This window comes from Anopheles coustani, chromosome 3 (genome assembly GCF_943734705.1).
Source record: "Anopheles coustani chromosome 3, idAnoCousDA_361_x.2, whole genome shotgun sequence".
Taxonomy (NCBI): Eukaryota; Metazoa; Arthropoda; class Insecta; order Diptera; family Culicidae; genus Anopheles; species Anopheles coustani.
Genome location: NC_071288.1, coordinates 1,048,963 through 1,057,056, shown reverse-complemented (window position 1 = coordinate 1,057,056; position 8,094 = coordinate 1,048,963).

Here is an 8,094-nt window from a genome sequence, read left to right as displayed (position 1 = left end):
AAATAGGTCATTTGAATGCTATTAGGCAGCTGACCTCTTACCCAGGCTACGTCGCATAGACTACTAGAAACGTTTCCAAGGGCGGGCCGGAAGTTGCTCGGTTGATTGCTGCTGGCTAAGTAATTTTTTCCCCCCTTTTGGGCTCTGAAAGGAGTTCGGACAAACGTACGATAAAGATAAGATCTGGCTGCTTTGTCTGATAATGAGGGTGGTTAAAATTAGTTTCACTTGATTGAAAATGAATGGCGCAATCACTTCAGCGCCAGATCTGCAAACGGCCCAACATCCCAGACTCCGGCTCGAGCTGGGCTTCTGTTATTCGCCCCAGAACCTTTCGGTTGCGATGAGCAAGATGATACTGCCACCAGTTAGGGGTATAATGAATTCAGCCTGCGCAAGCACGAAAGGCACGCGGTTAGATTCTGTCTGATCGAAGATAATGAAAGCACACCTTCCGCACGCAGATGTTGTTTTCGATTGATCGTAGTTTTCTTCCAATCTCTAGAAACAACAAGCGTCTTGTACTTTGTATTGGCTTTGAATGAAAAGCAAAGGAATGGCTACGGTAGGATGGATTCAAGGACAAATTCATATAAATTTGCCTCAAAGTGTAAGGAGTTATGGAAAAACTATCCCTTTGAAAATGATCTTTCTTGAATAAAATTCATGACTTATGGTTTGGTTGCTTTAAAAACAAATTGCTTATCTCTAAACATAGTTTAATTTAATTAATTACATGGTTATTCAAATGGACGCTTTCCATCATAAATTCTTCCGTTTCGAAAAAAGACGTCGTGTGGAAATAATCTTTCCTTGAACGCTTCCCTTTACCATGGAATTCATCCGCTCGAGGGCTGCTTATATTGCATTGCGGCTTAGGCCCACTCCCGCTCGCTTCAATTAATCAAAATTAAATCTGAATACAGCTCCGGATGCGTGAGCCCACCATCGTTCAGCTGCGTGAAGCAAGATCTTCGCTTGTGCTGGATTGGTTTCGGGATTACTTCACTAGCGTCTTGGGTATGGACAAGCCTCCTTCAGCGTCCCACTGTTGACTATTGGCTCAAGCAAATAGCGAAGGTGCTGTTCCACCTTCGATGGTAGATGGTTTCATTTTCACTGTTGTTTTCTAATTCTTTCCACCTAACGAACAACAAACCTCACTGAGCTTGCGAAGGTTTTACCTGGGTCTACAAAACGGAAAGGGTTGAAGCGGTTATAGCAAGCAAATTGAAACAGTTTATACAATTAATTAATTCGACGACAGATTATCCGTCGGACTCGATTGCTTTGCTTGGGCGTAGGGAGAGCCTTCCGTGCCAGGCAGGGCTGTAACCGTAATCTATCCCGTTTTCCACTCCTTTTATCACGCCCGAATGGTTTTGCGGGTTACGGTTGGAGGCAACGTAAATAGTCGTAGACGGAGAAAACAAATCCATTTGGTCCATGCTCCGCCGCCTTCCTCCTTGGGGAAATCTTCCAAGAGGTTGTAAATTAATATTGAAACACCTTTTACTATCGTTCGGTGTGCACTTTCGTAGCGATTATGTCGGTGGCGCTAAGCGGGTTTCAGTCTCACGCCATACCGACTAATGCGTTCCCCGGGACTTTAGCTCGAGGGAAGTCAAGTGGAAATAATTTCGTTTTTATCAACCATCCATCCATCCATTGGATGAATCCGTCTAGCGACCGTTTCGTGGAACTGACCGAGCACGGGACGTTTCACACGCAAAATTACATTCCGTTAAAGCCTTTGTTTGTGGGGAAGGGGAAATACGGTCGCTTAATAACCACTTCATTGGTTTACGGCCACAATCCGCCACATCCGTATGCATTGGCGGTGGCGAATCCCTTTGCGGTGGCGGAATCCGTTAAACTTTCGGTCCAACCCATCGGTGGGGCAGGATAAAGGCAACGTTGTGCGTCCACTTCGAACGTCCACTTTCGTCCTTTTGTGTTCGGAAAAGGGTGGACGTATCGACACCACAAGCGCTTGGTACTCGAGTTACGTTCATGATTTGTGCCATCACTTGAGTTAGCGGAAAGTAGGGATTACTGCGGCCTGTCTTCGTAATGAAGACCGTCTTCACCGTTCACGCGTCGTTTCGTGGAACTGGTGTGATTCCTGCAGGCCATCTATTCCAAGCAAAGGGAAAAGCCACGAGGATCCGTCCACACGATTGTCGCTCGCTCTTTCTGGAAGGAAGCTAAGATTCGTGAGAAAAGCGGTCACAGGATGGGCTTTATTTTCTTAGGGTTGCCCACGTGACGGATACAGGACAGCGGACAGCGTCCCAAAAGCCGGCACGGGATATGTTCACCGAAGTGGAAACTAGAGGGCAACATTCTGACAGCGCATCCTTATCATACTCCTCGCCACCCTTTTTGGGCTGGCAGTAATGGGTGGTGTCATGGTGAAGTGGCGAGCATGGTGTCATTTTCTATCGCAATAGAAAAGCGACATTGGTTGTGAACAGTGTGGCTTTTTCTGTTTGTGGTTTGAATACCCTATTTCCTAATAAACTAGTACGTATAATTGTTGGTTCCATCTCTGCTTCGATGGCGGCATATCATTATTCTGATTTTAGTACCGGAAAAGTGAGCCTAACTGAATGAAGTCTTAAATACTTAAAGGAAGTAAAGCGTAAGTTCTCAAAGTAAGCGTAAAGTTTATTTTTAATTAATGTTCTGCAACTCCTTACCAACAACCTTAGCTATTTTAATAACCCAACCAAGAGACAGATGAATCCTTTTGTGAAACAGACAAGCGCCAACCGGATCTTCCCTCGTGTTGTTCAAATAGCTGCACTCGGTCAAGTGCGTCCTGGCGTCGCACTCAGTTCAACAGGACATAACTGTGCGTCAAAGGCTCATTACCGCATCCAGTTGTAACTTTACATAGGCAATGTAACGGGTTCGCCCCGTACGCTGCCACGAACGAGGACGGCATTTGGTCGTTAAACATGAAACATTACAAGTGATTAAATGAGAGCTTTTGATCTTTCGCCCAAAGCTGGCGGGGAACGCTGGGAGTCGGCTGTTACCGGCAAGACCGACACTTCACATCCCTCATGCATGCTCCGGCTCTGCTCGATGGAAGATGGCTAACCAAACGCTGACGAGCGCTGGGGCCATCCCTGGCCGCCCGCCGAGGGCCGTCGTTTCCCGGCAACTGTTTGCTTAAGCCTCGGGAACGATGTGAGAATGCTTTTTAATTATGAATATTTCATTCCACGTCGACCGTACACCGTCGCCTTTCGCTCCGTGTTGGAAAGGGCACCGGAGACCGGAGACCAAAATCGAGCAATGAAATTGCACGAACCAACCCGACACGGAGCACGGAGCAAACATTTTCTGGAAAAACCAAGCACCAGCCAGGTAGCCAGCAGCGGCCGCACATTTGCAAAAAGGTCCGTGGACCCTCGGCTCCCTGCGGAACTGTATAATGACTTACTTAGCGCAAAGCTCTGGTAGAAAGCTGACGAAGAAAATGTCCGACGCTCACATGCCGTTGCGCCTGCCTGGGTATCTTAGTTTTTTTTTTTTTCCACCTGACGTGGCACCCCAACCCACTTCCGTACCACGTATGCAACACCATCCTTCGATGCTTGCTCAAATATTCACTCCGGTTCGGGTGCTTCCTTCCCGCGCCAGGATTTTCTCCTCGGTTTAACAAATCGCAGCGACGGTTTTATCCCCGGCTTTCCAGCCGGCATGCCAGGGAACTCATGTTTGTCCGTTACACCGTCCTTCCTGTGCCACGCGGCGACGCGGCATCGTCGGGGGCTTCGGTGGGGATTTTCGACAAGATGTTGCTTTTTCTGGATCCTTTCCGGATCCTACCGTAAAATCCCCGTTTGACGTGTTTGACTTTGTTTCAACGAGACTTAAAGTAAACGTTGGCGCAAGTTCGCATCGTTACCCATGCCCGCGCCCGGGAAGACAAAAAAAAAATGTTACGGAAAAGGTTACGAACCATCCCCGTGGCGCGAAAGTCCTTGTTCAATATTTGTGCACACTTGCACGGGCTTTTGCAGGTCGGTGCCTTTCCCACACACACACACGTTGAGAGTTTGAGCTGGTTTTTCTTCTCTGTATGGTCAGGAGGAACAGTTTTTCGCATGAAACTCACGTTGTTATGCTCAAAACGCAGAAAGCTTTCCGTTCCCTCGAGGAACATCGATTCGCTTTGCTCTGTGTTTCATGACGGACGAAAACACCACCATATCAAGGGTTGTGTAATAATTTTCTAACTATGGTCACTGGTAGGTAAAATAGAAAACCACATTTTAAAAATTGTATCATTAGTTGGAGGAGTTTGGTTTCTCCAAACCGAACTATTTTTCTACTACATTTGATATTTGCTGAAAAATCTATTTTTCCCCACCCAAACACGTCTCCAAAACGAAGTCCTCCACCCCTAATGACACCGCCTACTAATTGACTTTCGAGCTGCAAAATTGATTAATTTGCAAACCCAATTCAGCTAATTACCGATCGACGCCCAATCACACCTTCACAAAACCACACACACACACACACAAAAAGCACACAATAAAACCGAACGATCCGGGGCTCAATGGCCGGTTTCGGGAAGCCGGCAATAATTGACGTCCAAAAGGCATGAAATAATTATCGTTCGTGGGCTTCGGAAAATAAAACATTGTTCATGGTTCACCTCTTAGTGGAAAATATGGTAATGACCGAAGCCCGGCACCCGATCGGTACTGCACCGAAAAAGCCTAATCCATTCGGCCATTTGCTCGGGCCATTGCGTGATCTTAACGGATTTGTTTAGGGACAAATTTTGTTTGCCATTTACCGCATCCGATCTGCCTGCCGTCTACCGTTCCCCCTCCCCCCCTGTCGGAGGCAATCTATGCGAAAGCGTTCGGTGTGTTTGCTAAATAAAGCTCTTATGGCACTCCACTCTTTCCACACTCAGCTGCCCGCCTCTTCAGTGTTGCACCCTTTGAAGTGCATGTTTGATTTCTAAACTCGATTTCCAAACAAAACAATAAGCGCCAATAATTATTGTCATCGGTTCATCACCACCCGGCGGCTGTCCCCATGCGACCCGCCGTCACAGTTCTGCTTCATCATTATCATTAACGCAAATTTTGAAAATTCTTCTAACCCCACCCCTCCCCCTGTCAGCTTTGGCCACCTCCCGCAATCGCCGACAATCGATACTTGCAGCTGGAGGCACAGTTCGTTTCGAAACGATACGATATCATATCGAAATTACCAATGTTAGGCTTATTGGCTTTAATTGGACACCGAAGTGGTACTGATTCCCACCTCTCCCGCTCGTTTCCCCTCACCCTGCCATTAACGCAACCCACCCCGGAAACGGATTCCATCACATTGGTTGATTAGGTCGCTCCAGGAGGGCTCTGGAAAAACATATAAGAGGACCAGTCCCTTCAGCAAAGGGTGATTGCAATCACTCATTAGCGAATCCATGGGGATTTTGAATTTGGAATTAGCAACGCACCGCACTGTGGATGACATTTCCCATTTTTGATCACAACGCGCACCGACCAGCGCAGCTTGCAAACATTAATGAGTTTGGTTTGCTGGGACGCCGGCCAGCGACACGTGTTGTTGGTCTGCCGGCTGCTTATCTACTTTGGCCCATTTGGTGAGTATCGCAAATGATGTTCAATTATAAACTTTTTCCATATTCACAGCCAGTATTAATGCGGTTTTATCTACCACCATGCTTGGTTGTATTAGAGCGCTCGCGGTACCCTGGATAGGACCGTATTTTCTTATGGCAATTTTATTCAAATTAAAGCTACCCAAAGCCATTTCCCTTTGCCGGCACGCATCGGCATACACATGTTTTTCAAGCCACTTGCGGGAGAAACACTTTTCCAAAGGTGGTATTCACACCTCTTGCCAGAAGAAGTCCTCCACCGCGTTTAGCAGAGCCGTGCTGAGAGGTTCCTCGGATATTGCGTAGACGTCCCCAAGAACGGCTGTAGATTTAAACAATAAAATCGGCGTCTTACTACCGACTTTGGGGTTTTCCGGAGGGCCAAGTTTCGCCCCGAAACTCAACACCCATCGCCGGCTGCCGAACAGGAGCTTCTTTCTACCGATAAGAAGAGGTTTTCCGTCGGAACGGACAGAACGGAAAAGGGTCCATTAAATAAATCATTGAATAATAAAATTATACACACGCCATAAATATGCTTCGCTTGTATGTTTATCCTCGTTATTTATAGTGGCACTGCGGTGATATTAGGTTTCTCTCGTGGGTTGAGACGCCATTTTATAGCTACCGGTGCGGGATTCAGCGAGCGGCACAGGGATCCGTCGCCGGTGGCGTGTTTGACAGACTTGTTTCGCTGACAGATTTTACTGCTGCTCTTGCCAAAACAGGAAGAAATATGGAAAGAAATAAATCGCCCGCTGAAATAATATCAATTCCCAGTCCCTGTTTGATTTGATAACGACGAATTGTGATTTTGACAAATTTCCGCAAAAATAAAAATGGATTCAAGTTAAACATAAAACAAAATGGAGACACAAAATTAAAGTGACGCTACATGGTTGTTTGAGGACGAGAGGTTGAACGAGAAACCTTTTCTCTTCAAAGCAATTTGAAACAACAATAACACAGCGAAGATAATTAATTGTACAATAGAAATTAATTCGGAGTTCAGTGGAGTGTACGGAAAATGGCGCTCAAGGAAACGCGTGTGTAATTGAAAAGCAAAAATAAATTATTGTGGCTTCGAGTTCTCCCGGCAAAAAAGGGTTAGATTTTCCCCTTTTCCTGTGGATGCAGTAGTGCGAATCCGGGATCTTTCGAATCTTGGCAAGAAAAAGGCAAAACCCATTCGAAACAATTGAATTCTAAAAAGTGAGACAAGTATCGGTTCTCCGGACGGGATCTCCTTTCCCAAGCTTATCCTTTTCATGGTGTTTCAGCGATAGAAAAAAAAACTAAAAAAGTTAGTCCGAACCCATTTGAAGGACACAGCTCGGTGGATGACAAAAATAGCTTCAGGAGAAAGGAAACCGGTTTCGAGAACGAAAGAAGGATCTCTTTTGCTATGGCGCCTCCTTTCTTGTTAATTACTTTATGCTCTTTCTGTTGGTATTCGTTTGGCCCGGTTTGCACCGTCTTATGGCGAGCAAACGCGCAGATGACGATTCCGGAGACCAAAACGGGCCAAAGAATGGTAAGAAAAGATTGATCCGTCTCCATCCACGGTCCAAGCATTTGCTGAAGCGTAGCAAGTGTTCCGCTTGATAAGTTCCATTATTCCTTGACCATAGCGACAGATGATATGAAGCCGAACGAAGCCCGAACGAAGCGCATGTCCGACAGTTTTGACGCGATTGAAACATCGCAAGCACAGAACGAACGAATGTTCGACGAAATTCTCCTCATGTCGCAACTACTCATTTTAATAGATCTGCTAATGAGCCTTATTTGTGTGCTTGGCTTGTAACGAATTAAAAACCATGCATTTTTCTCGCCAAACGGCATTCACCCAAGTGGCTGTTGTAATAAAATCACACCAATTAATGTCCTCCGTCACGCGGGACATTCTCCGGATTCGCTCGGAAAGTATCGTGTTAATTGATATCAATTCGAGTTAATGAGAGTATTTTAGTTCCAGAATTAAAAACCACTCTTTGACGCCTCACAAATGGGGGAAAAGTGTGTTGTAGCCCAGGGCAAAGCAAAGGGAAAACAAGAAGCAGCATCGACATGTAATATGGCGCTCGTTTGGGCCGTAATTTTCTCCCGCAAACGATGCCAACATGCCCCGCCCGAAAACGCGATAATATGTTACATTTCAAAACCCCGTCATGTAAATTATATATGCTTTGTTGGACCGGCTTTTCGTGGAGCTCCCGGTCTGGCGCCGCTGGCGAAACGGAAAACGCACAGCCGTTTTGGGACGGAGAAAGTTCTAACCGGTAAGACATGCCAAAATGTAACGAGATAATGCACTTCCAGCAACAGCGTTTCCCCTTTCGGAAATGCGCGGGGGGGCAATGCGCTGAGGATCGCTGCGGCGCGGAATCTTTGCCAACTGCTGCCAACGGAATCCCAAAGGATCCGCACGC